An 11,776-nucleotide genomic window follows, 5' to 3' on the forward strand; every position below is an offset into this window, starting at 1 on the left:
GCACACCTGGGACAGGGTGTGCCCTTGGCGGGAGAACTCCTGCAGCAGCTTCTCCAGGCCCCTGTGGGCTGGCCGCTGCCGGCGGAAAACCTGGCAGTGGAGGGGCACCATTTTTCAAGAGGAACAACAACAACAACAACACAGGTTCGGTCTCAGCTTGCTGCCAGAAGCAGCATTCGGGGGGGTCTTGCTAGGACAAATCCCTCTCCCACAAGTGCTGCCTAGGAACAAGGTGAGCATACCTTTGGCACAGCCAGAGGAACCGCTTCCTTCAGCAGATCCCTCTGAGGCTGCCATTCCTCTGCTGTCGGTGCCGCCACTTCAGACGCCCTCTCCAGTGAGGAGTGGCGCTTTCTCTCAAATGCAGCCAACTCCTTCCACCTACGGCAAGCAGACAGACAAACAAGCCTTTAATTGCAACACAGTCTCCTTGCAAGCCCAGGACTGCATAGCATGTCCCACACAAGGCAGTCTCAGGGGCTTCCAACAGCCCTCTACTTCCACCTCAAGAGAATGCTGCAATTCCCTCCCTATACTAGCATCTCTCTTTGTTGTTCATGCAGGTGAAGGAGTCACCACTGAGGAAGTCAAACAAGCTTCCAGAAGCCACAGAACACTTCCAGAAAGCTCAGGTACTCTCAGCGTAACAGCTTCCTGCCTGCTAGCTCTTACACTCCTTTCTGATTACAGTGGATACTGGACTTGCAAAAGTTCTTCTATGGCTAAGACATGCTTGCTAAGTCTAGGTGAGTACTGCCACAATTACTCTTGCTTTCACTAGTGAAACAAGGAAAGAGCCTGCAAGCTATAGCTTGGGGAGGAGGTGGGGACGATTTTCCAATCCAATTATCAAAGGATGGGTTAGGCTGGCAGAGATGCCAGGAAGCCTCTAGCCCAGGCTTCAGTTCCAAGCACTTGGGGTCAGCATCTGGACAGGCTGCTCAAGGCCCTATCCAGCTGGGGCTTCGTAATGTCTAGGGCTGGAATCTGCACAAGCTCTCTGAGATGTTTCTTATGCTGCATGACTGCCTTTGCAGGTCAATGCTTTGCTCTCCTTAAGCCCAGCCTGAGCCTCCCTTGCTTTTACTCTGGTCTAGTTTGGAATGCTTTTTGTCAAGGTTTAAGGAGTGAGTCCCAGGAGGCAGCTGTGCTCTAGGTTGGTCAGCAGCCAGACCTGTCCTGGGCTGCCTTCCCCCGTCTGTACTGAGCAAGTCCAACAAGGAGAAAGCCAAATTTGTTCTTTGACACTGGGCCTCCTAATGCCCAGCAATGCCCAGCCCTGCTCAAAGAAAGCGAGAAAGCTCAACACACACCTGAACTCCTGGGCGCCGTGCACTCTGTCCATGCTCTCCTGCCACTCCGCCTTTCCTGCCTGGGCCCAAGAGTCCTGACTGGCAAGATCCTCTCCTCGCGGGACCTGCAAGGAATAGGCAGGGAAAAAGCACAAAGAAATAGAGCTGGCAGCGCCTGTGAGGTGAGAGCGGGCCCGGCCTTGGCCGGGGTGCAGCCCCAGCAGAGGCCTGGCAGAGCCCGGAGCAGCCTGAGCCTGGGCAGAGGCAGGCTGGAAGGAGGCCCTTGGAGCTGCAGGAGGCAGCAGCCGGGCCCTAGGTGCCTCTTCCTGGCAGCAGGCGAATCCTCCGCTCTCAGAGCCCAGGTGGCAGCTGGCTGCTCCCGAGGGGAAGCGTAGCCGTGCTGGGCACAGCCCAGACTGGAGGCATTGGCCGTCTGGAGTCTGCCCAGGAGCAGAGAAAGGCCAGGGGCAGCCCAGGGCCGGTGGCCTGGCTGAGGATTCCTACTCTTGTGCCGGCTGCCCTGTGACTCCTGGCAAAGGGCAGCAGTGTGTGCAGCACTCTGGGCAGCGGCGCAGGGAGCCGGGCTGCTGGGCAGGCTGGAGCACAGGGCAGGGTCCTTCGGGCACGGCACTTCTGCCAGGGCAAGCCAGGCCAGCCTGAGGCACTGACAGCTTGGCAGCTCACATCTGCAGGAGCCAGTGCCTCCCACAGCTCTGCCAGGAAGCGCCTGCAGGCCTCCAGTTCTGCCCTGAGCCACAGCAAAGGTGTGAAATGCAGAGTGTTTTGCAGAAATATTCAGGGCCACCAGGCCAGCCTGCTTTGTGCTCTCTGGAGCACAGTAAGCGCTGTGCAATGCCGCTCTGAGCTGCTGGGAGAGAGGGAATTGGGGATGTGCCTGAGGGTTGTACTTGAGTAGTGAACTGATTTGGAAAAGAGCAGAATAATTTCAGTAGGCAATCTGTGTTTTCCTGATTAATTTCTGAAAGAAAGTCACCATGTGTTGCACACAGGTAGGGGTATTAGGAAAGAAAGGCCTTATAAAATCAGGCCTTGCTCTGCTCAATTACCAGCTGGCCTGTTATGTCTTCTATGTGCAGCTAGCTAACTTCCCATGTGAAAAATCATAAGAATGAGTGCAGTTAACACAGCAAGCTGTTGTAGTTAGAAAACAGTTTGCATCTGTAATAAACAAGAAATCTGACCCCTGAGAGTCCACAGAGGAAAAATGGAAACATCTGAGTAAAAGAGAAACTCTTAGCATGTACACACAAAAACACCTTCTAAGCAATGAATGGTGTGTCAAGGAAACTACCAGGCAGTTGGAATTGAACACGAGAGCTGTGAAAAATGTATAAAAATGTGTTATATGAATAAAGAATTGGCCTTCCCTGCGTGAAGAGACAGAGTCCCAGCTGCTTTATTGACACAGCAATGTGGTGTCACTCAGCAAGAGCACTTGCAGGGTGTATTGATGAAATGCTTGTGTTTGATTCCCAGAAAAGGAAGGAGAGGTATTAAGTGTAACAAATAGGGCTTAGTCTTGTGAATTCCTTTAGTTTTAACAGGCAGTGCTGAACCCTGTATTCCCCCATTGCAGTGATTAATGTGTGCAAGTGGCTATCTTAGCCTTGAGAATAAAGAGAGAGGTCCTGCTAAGAAGATAGCTGGAATGCATTGAATGGGAAGAAAGTGTTTTTAGGAGTCTCTTGACTAGCAGAGGCGAATTTGAAGATTGAGATATTTCCTAAATGACTGTGTGAGGAACAGGAGTCGTGTTGGAGTGTCAGAACCCAGGACATCCCTCTGGGTGCCCTGGCAGGGGGCTCGGAGATCCTGTCAGGAAGCCAAAGACACTTGGGATTTTGATCTTAAGCCATGGAGCAAATTAACAACCTTGTACGAAGAATCCCAAGTCACAGAAGTTGAAGTAGCATAATAGTAGTTGTCACAGGGTGAAAAGTAGAATTTTGGGATTTTTAGAACAGGGGCTTGGATTCCCAAGATGGAGGAATTTCGGTGTTCCCTGTCCTTCTTCTTTCTCCTTCCTAACGTCCATGTTCTGGGTTGTGCTGGCACTCTTGGATTGGTTTAGAGTAGAAGTAGACAGTCTAACATAGGTGATAGGTATTGGAAAATAACTGTAAATAAAGTACATGTAGTTTTTAGTATCAAGAGATAGCAATTCCTCAGGGCAGGGCAGTGTGCCCTTGACAGACCTGCACATCAGACCTCTGTGAATCTGAGAGAAAATATTTTAGATACTAGATAATGAACAATCTTGTGAATCAGAGCCAAAGAATTCCGACTCTTCCTTTGACCATCGGGCAGGGAAAAGGGACACTTGGATCATCCTGACAGTAGGAAACCCAAGATCCGAGGTCCTGCCATATTTGATCCATGTTTGAGCAGGTTGACAAGACAATGAAGAAAAGTGTATTGTTTAAAGGGGGGAACTTGACCCTTGAAAGAGAAAGACTGTATTGGTCAGTGGGTGGGCAGTTCAGCCTTGAAAGGGGAACAATGCATCATGGAGCCCTTGTTGGCAGGGAGTCATGGAGTATGGTGAGCCATGGTGGCCTCATCTCACACGCCGGCCGTGTGTGAGCTGATGCTGTAACTGGGAAAATCCCACTCCTGAGCAGGAGATAGAAGGCCTGGTCTGGGGTGGAGGGGTGAGAAGGATGAGATGCACACCGTTTTGATCCAGGGGATGTCCTGGAAGTGCACTGCCTACCTGTGCCTCCTACCGAGCACCACGCTCCTGCTCCTTCTCCTGCTCAGCGGATGTTTGGTATCCAGGGGTTGGTATGTATTATTTGCTACTGCAGCTAATGGAATGAATTTGCTTTGCAAGCCCAGTTGTCTTTTAGTTATTTTCTGCATGGGTCTCCTCCTGAACCTGTGGGTCTCCTCCTGAACAACCACCAGGGACCTACAGGACACTCCTACTCTGATGTCAATAAATTCTGAGAAGAGGTTTAAATATGTCAAATAAAGTGGAGTAATGTTTAGCCTGTGAGTTTCAGCAAAGTATTGAATATGTCTTAGTTCCATGGATACAAACTAGTAAGTCAGATTGCTGGGAGTGCAGGTATTAAGGAAGTGATTCCCTACACACCCAACACTGAAACAAAGTATTGCTTTCTTTCTAACCCTGAGCTGGCAGCAGGGATCAGGCCCTGCTTGGTAACCTTTCATTTTGGCAACTTCTGTTAGCAGGTAAGAAAGGTCCCAATGAAACCTTTTCCAGCTGTTTCCCTCTGGTTTCTCTTCTTAGGCTCCAGAGCTCTTTGCTGCAGGTGTCCTGGGTGTGTGCAGAGCAGAGGAGCCCCACAGAACCCTTGGTTCCCCACAAGTTGTCCTGCCTTGTTCCCAGGTGTGCCCAGCTGTGGCAGGAGGAAGAGCCCGCAGCGCAGAGGGCACCGTGCCCTGCCCAGCCGGGGCTCCCTGGCACAGAGCAGCAGCAGCGCCAGTGCCGTTCAACCCGCTCCTGCCTTGCCTTCCCCTGGCACACAGAAGCCTCTGGAAATCAGCACCTCCAGTCACGTTCCCAGCTTGGAGCAGCTGCTGCTGCTGGGCAGATGCTGCCAGTGTGAGTGCTTCCAAAGGGGACTAAAGGCAGAGATGTACATGCACAGGAGCCCTGGGCATGTCCGATAAACGTGCAAATATATGGGGAGATTTGTTAGCAATTATTTCAGCTGTTCTGCCAACAGTGGCTTCTCTCCTGGCTCTGTGTGTTACAGATGAGTAACGTAATGGTTGGCTCTCACAATTAAGAGATAGATATTATATGGATGTAAAAATATAAAGTGATGTTATCGTAATATATCCTCCCATTGTCCTCTTTCCCCTCCCCCTTGTAATAACCTTGGTCGTCAGGGCATTTGGGGAGGGCTGGCTTGTGACCAGGAGGCGAGGTGTAAAACACCTGACCTCCAATCAAGATGTAAGAAAGTAATCTCCAGCAATGGATAGCAGAGAAAGAGTTGACTGACCAAACTTTTGGAGGGGCTAAGGCTATCAAAGGCAGAGTATGTCTTTTGTAGATGAGGATGTGGCTGCAAGTCACAGAGACTGCCAGTTCTGAACATTTTTCCTTGTTCAGTCCTTTGTTAAGGTTTAATAAACCTTTAAAATGTTCAAAGTGAGAGTCGTTTCTCACATGTGCAATGCTGTGGGCCATTTTCTCGATCTGGTTTCCTTTACATGGGTCCCATCTGAGTGCTCACTTGGGCTACAGGCTGTAGGTGCTTGGGGCACTCTTGGAGTTGCTCTTGGATCCCTTGAACAATGGGGTTTGGCCCGGGAGGGCAATTTGTGCTGCTTTGTGGCAGAGGAGAACTTCCCAGGCTATTTTGTGTTTGCTGTGGGGAAGGTTGGTTATTGCTTTGCATAAAGTCACAGACCAGCATGGAGCGTTTGCTTTGTGATGTCAGGGCATGGTTGCCACGTCACAGTGGTGACATGAGAAGGTTGCCTTGGTGCACGGAAGGCCTCAGTGTCAGAGCAGCCCTAGGGCTTGCTCAGAGCAGGAGCACCCTGCGCCTTGAGGCATTTGTCAGTGGGCAGCTGCACACTGACAGGAGCCTTGTTTGTTCTAGTGTTGGAGCACAGCGTGCAAACTTGCACAGCAGTGCTACAATGATTCAGCAGCTTGCTGCTGCAGTGGTTACTGTTTATGGCGTGACTTATTCCGGCTATTTTCTGACTCACCTGGCACGTAAGTAGAGATTTCCCCTCTACTTAGGTTAGGGTGTAACCTAACCTGGCTTTTGTATGTCTTCCTGCTCCTTCTTAGTGACTGAGTTGATTTAGAAACAGAAAGAGCATTAGGATGCCACTGGTTTAATAAAGCTCCTGTCAATTTGTTCAGCTAAAAAGGGGGTGTCTGTAGCCACAGGGGCAGCATTGCCAGGGAACCTGCAGGGATTCCCTTCCCTCCATGGGAGAGTCTGTGGCAACAGGGTCTGTCATTTCCTCAATTTGCTGGGACAAGCAAGACAGCTTTGAAACTGTAGACTGGGAGAACTTCTCGGAAGGCCTTCTAAAAACTCTGTTGTTCCCAGTTGCAGTTGTTCCCAGAATTCAGGGAAAGCTTCTTTCTTTCTAAATTTGGTCACGAAAGAATTTGATTGTCTAACTTGACCCTTTACCTAGTGCTAAAAGAGTGATTCCCTTTGCAAAGAAGTGCAAACTCCAAACCAGTGAGTGTCTCCTCCTGACCCCTGCAGCTGCTGCTGTGCTGTTTCACAATAGAACAGCCAAAGCTCAGAGGAATTTTGGGGAAGCTTTACTGGGCAACTGTTTACAGCAAGTTAATGAGAATTAGTGCATGCAACTGATTTTTTTTAAAAAGCACCTGAAGGAGAGGATTTTAGAAGCTATTTTAAGTGTTTACTAGAACAGGAATATTGAGTGTTAAAGAAGAATTTGTATTTTCTTGATCGTGTTTGTATTCTTTTGCTGGCTAAAGAGGTTGAAGTGTAGGCACAAGCAAGAACATTGTCCTGATCTCTTGGTGGCTTTGTGAATGAAATGTGTCTCCTGGAGGGATGTTGTGAAAGGGAAAATAAGCTCTGTTTGGATTGACCTCTTGTGTGGGATTCACCAGGCCAGGAACTTTTCTCACAGCATCTGATTCATTTTCCCTGCCCAGTACAGGTCACATAAAACATGTATTCAGTGGAGCTGCTCCTGAGGTGAGTGAGAAAGGAAGATTTCATGTTCCTCCTATTTAAAAATTCCGGAGCGAGCTGTCACCTTGACTAGACACAGAAGAGTATAGAGGGCCAGCAAGGACGGCCAAAAGAAAATCCAGAGAGAAACGCCCAAAGAAAATAATTCCCATGACTTCAACAACAACAACAACAACAACAACAACAACAAGGAGTGGATATTTCCTAATTTCAATCTCAGAAATCTGAAGAAAGAGAACTGAAGAATTTCCATAGATACCCATATGACAGTGCTCAGCACAAGGGCTGCTGCCCTGCCAAACCTGCCCTCAGTGCATCCAAGTGCTTTAGACACTGGAGTGGCTCACTTGCATCCTGGGGCTTGTAGGTGCTTTTGGTATGCCAGGATGCGAAGCCCTCTTCTTTTTGTCTTTCTCCAGCCAGCAAGGGGGCTTCTGCACAACATCTCCTGCCCTTTTCCAGCACTGGATGGGATTCTGCCCAGTTCTGGTTTTCCCTGTCTGCTGCAGCAATAGCAACAATGTTGCTGGCTCTTTCCTACTTGTCCATTTCTGAGCTTGCAAGAAATGAAAGTTCTGTTTTACAGCTACAATGTTGCTTGCTGATAGCAGCCAGGAAGGAATATCAAATTCATAGCCATATAGTGTTGAACTGGCCCATTTTAATTAATTAATTACTCCCACCCAAAAGTGATCCACTTCACACCCCAGGGGTTTTTTATTTCTTGGCAAACCCTTGTCTGGAGAGAGCACATCCCCTGCAGCAGCAGTCATCCTGGCTGGTGTGCAGGGGACAGTCTACAACAGCAGGTGTTGTTGCTCTTTCAAAAGCTGACATGCCTTTCCTTAGAAAGGTCCTGCTCTGCAAGTGTTGCAGCAGCAAGCTCTTCCTCTCAGTGGCACTGTCTTCTGCCATTACTCCCCATTCCCCTGGGGAAAGGGAATCTTTTAGAGCGGTTTCCTTTCTTTTGTGATGAAATCACATCACTTAGTTTTGCTCTCCTGTTTCTGTTTTCTCTCTCAGTGCCTGAGAGGACTGGATTTTCTTCACTCAAACCACATGATCCACCGAGGTCTGAAGAGCTGCAACATCCTTCTCGGAACCAATGGCTCTGTCAAGCTGGGTCAGTGTATTCTTGGTCAAGTGCAGCATTCCAGGGATGTGGGTGTGGGGCTGCTTGGAGTGACTGCCAGCTCCCCAGAAATGGTGCTGGTGGCAGTGCAGGGACCCCTCTGTGAGCTGGTGACATGGTTGCAATGTGCACAGAGGCATGACAAGGAACCACAAGCAGTCAACAGTGGCATTGGCTTGTGTGTCCTTTCAAGAGGGAGGGAGCTACAAGTCTAAAGCTTCAGATAAAAAGGCTACTGATGGAGGTAGTGTAAAAAAATGATGAGGTTTTTTTGAAATGGAAAATTCCTTATTTCCTTGTGTTATAAATGAAAAATGAAAAATAGCCAATCTTGATAAAAAAATTAAAAATAAAATTTATTTCGCGACCGTAATACATTCCCGACAGCCACCAATCAATCGGACAGCGTACCACCCCCGGGAGGTGAGCCGGGTGGACGTGAGATTGGTCTCGCTAGCACCAAATTCTCCTTGTCCACACTGGCTGCTCCAAGGTAGCAGTTCTTATACGATTTTGCCGCGGCAGAGTCTCTTTCTCTCCTTCTAAGTTCTGCATATTCAAGTTGGTTTCATTCTTCGGTTCGGGCTGCACAAAATCTTCGTCTGGGAATAGAATAATACATTTCCTCGATTCCCGGAATCTGGCATTCAGATGGAAGGTGTTGATGGCTTTGGTCATCTCAGATAGGTACCTCGTCTGGGCCATCATCGCTTGGGCATCACTGGGTGCATGCTTCTGTGAATGCCCATCTCCTGTGCAGCCCAGGTTGTATTTTGCATGTAAATGTGGTGATGCCACTCTGCCCATCTGCCATGGTTTCACCATCCTGGGGAAGATGTGTACCGGGCGTTTATTTTACACATATATATTTCATACATCTTTTATTTCCACAAATTACTAACCATATTTCTAACACTTGGCTAAAGCCCTGAGGAAATAGAGCAGGGACAGATTTCCAGCAGATGACACAGTGCATTCTTAGACTGAGAGTGGGGAATTTTTTTGCTTAGTTTCCTAAATGGAGCTGGCTTTGATGGTTTGTTGTTTTCTCCACAGCTGACTTTGGCCTCTTTGCTCAGCTCACTCCTGAGCAGAGTAGACAAAGCTCCGTGGCCAGCACTTCTGGGTGGATGGCGTCTGAAGTGGTGACAGGTCAACCATATGGCCCCAAAGTGGACATATGGTCTTTTGGAATCGTGGGCATTGAAATGGTGGAACGAGAAGCTCCTTACTGGAAAGAAACTTCTGGCATGGTAAGGAGCAAATACTGACTGATCCCTCTGTCTTTCTCACCTGTCCCGTGTCCTGTGTGCCACTGGACAAAATCCCATTGCCATCTGCTGGCACCACTTCCACCAAGATCACCTCCTAAAAATGTCCCTGCAGCACATCAGCAGCTGCTGTAGCTTTGGTTGCATCAGAAGGGAAGTGGCAGTTCAGAAACCTAAGCAGTTCAGACACCTAACCAGTTCAGGAACCTGCCATTTAGGCCTCCAGCCATGCCTGGCATTTCTCATTTGCTTTTTGAACAGTGTTGGAGCTCTGTCTCTGAAGGACAAAAAATTTTCAGTGGAATGGTTGGATGTGTGATAAATATCCTTCAAAATGGAGGTTCAATCATCCTAGTTTCAATTGTACAGCAAAAGAAAACTGGAAATTGAAAAGGAAGAGAAAATAGATAAGAAAAAAAGGAAAAAGAAGAGAAAAAAATAAAAGAGAAAGAGAAAGAGAAAGAGAAAGAGAAAGAGAAAGAGAAAGAGAAAGAAAAAGAAAAAGAAAAAGAAAAAGAAAAAGAAAAAGAAAAAGAAAAAGAAAAAGAAAAAGAAAAAGAAAAAGAAAAAGAAAGAGAAAGAGAAAAAGTAAATGAAAAACAAAAAGAAAAAGAAAGAGAAAAAGAAAATGAAAAAGAAAAAGAAAGAGAAAGAGAAAAAGAAAGAGAAAGAGAAAAAGAAAATGAAAAAGAAAAAGAAAGAAAAAACAAGACAAAGAGAAAGAGAAAAAGAAAACGAAAAAGAAAAAGAAACAGAAAGAGAAAAAGAAAATGAAAAACAAAATGAATAAGAAAAAGAAAAAGAAAAAGAAAAAGAAAAAGAAAAAGAAAAAGAAAAAGAAAAAGAAAAAGAAAAAGAAAAAGAAAAAGAAAGAGAAAGAGAGAAAGAGAGAGAGAAAGAGAAAGAGAAAGAGAAAGAGAAAGAGAAAGAGAAAGAGAAAGAGTAAATGAAAAACAAAAAGAAAGAAAAAAGAAAGAGAAAGAGAAAAAGAAAATGAAAAAGAAAAAGAAAGAAAAAACAAGACAAAGAGAAAGAGAAAAAGAAAACGAAAAAGAAAAAGAAAGAGAAAGAGAAAAAGAAAATGAAAAATAAAATGAATAAGAAAAAGAAAAAGAAAAAGAAAGAGAAAGAGAAAGAGAAAAAGAAAGGGAAAGAGAAAAGAAAGAGGAAAAAGAAAAAGAAAAAGAAAGAAAAAGAAAAAGAAAAAGAAAAAGAAAAGAAAAAGAAAAAGAAAAAGAAAAAGAAAAGAAAGAAAAGAAAATGAAAAAGAAACAGAAAGAGAAAAAGAGAAAGAGAAAAAGTAATAGAAAGAGAAAGAGAAAGAGAAAACGAAAAAGAAATAGAAAAAGAAAAGAAAAGAAAAAGAAAAAGAAAAAGAAATAGAAAAGAAAAGAAAAAGAACAAGAAAAAGAACAAGAAAAACAAAGAAAAAGAAAAAGAAAAAGAAAAAGAAAAAGAAAAAGAAAAAGAAAAAGAAAAAGAAAAAGAAAAAGAAAAAGAAAAAGAAAAGAAAAAGAAAAGAACAAGAAAAAGAAAAAGAAAAAGAAAAAGAAAAAGAAAAAGAAAAAGAAAAAGAAAAAGAAAAAGAAAAAGAAAAAGAACAAGAACAAGAAAAAGAAAAAGAAAAAGAAAAAGAAAAAGAAAAAGAAAAAGAAAAAGAAAAGAAAAAGAAAAAGAGAAAAAGAAAGAGAAAGAGAAAGAGAAAGAGAAAGAGAAAGAGAAAGAGAAAATGAAAAACAAATAGAAAAAGAAAAGAAAGATAAGGAGAAAGATAAGGAGAAAGAGAAGAGAAAGAGAAAGAGAAAGAGAAAGAGAAAGAGAAAGAGAAAGAGAAAGAGAAAGAGAAAAGAAAATGAAAAAGAAAATGAATAAGAGAAAAAGAAAAGAAAAAGAAAAAGAAAAAGAAAAAGAAAAAGAGAAAGAATAAGAAAAAGAAAAAGAAAAAGAAAGAGAAAGAGAAAATGAAAAAGAAAAAGAAAAGAAAAAGAAAAAAAAAATGAAATAGAAAAAGAAAGAGAAAGAGATCATGAGAAAGAAAAAGAAAGAGAAAAGAAAAAGAAAGAGAAAGAGAAAGAGAAGAGAAAATGAAAAAGAAAAAGAAAGAGAAAAGAAATGAAATAGAAAAAGAAAGAGAAATAGAAAGAGAAAAGAAAAAGCAAAAGAAAGAGAAAAGAAAAAGAAAGAGAAAAGAAAAGAACGAGAAAAAGAACAGAAAAAGAAAAAGGAAAAGAAAGAGAAAAGAAAAAGAAGGAGAAAAGGAAAAGACAAAGAAAAAGACAAAGAAAAAGAAAAAGACAAAGAAAAAGACAAAGAAAAGAAAGAAAAAGAAAAAGAAAAAGAAAAAGAAAAAGAAAGAAAAGAAAAAGAAAAAGAAAAAGAAAA

At 44.4% G+C, this 11,776-nt stretch overlaps 1 long non-coding RNA gene across 2 annotated transcripts; it reads left to right on the forward strand.

Annotated features, from left to right (window-relative positions):
• The first annotated feature begins 4,831 nt into the window (after positions 1-4,831).
• On the forward strand, positions 4,832-9,838 carry LOC135291901 (uncharacterized). 2 transcript variants are annotated; one of them, XR_010354552.1, is made up of 5 exons: positions 4,832-6,015; positions 6,957-6,994; positions 8,015-8,114; positions 9,180-9,376; positions 9,656-9,838. It is a non-coding gene; the product is annotated as an uncharacterized LOC135291901 (long non-coding RNA). The 2 variants fall into 2 exon arrangements; XR_010354551.1 differs by having other exon boundaries at positions 4,852-6,015; positions 9,180-9,838.
• Positions 9,839-11,776: the final 1,938 nt, after the last annotated feature.

Source organism: Passer domesticus, unplaced genomic scaffold (assembly GCF_036417665.1).
Source record: "Passer domesticus isolate bPasDom1 unplaced genomic scaffold, bPasDom1.hap1 HAP1_SCAFFOLD_141, whole genome shotgun sequence".
In the NCBI taxonomy this organism is placed as follows: Eukaryota; Metazoa; Chordata; class Aves; order Passeriformes; family Passeridae; genus Passer; species Passer domesticus.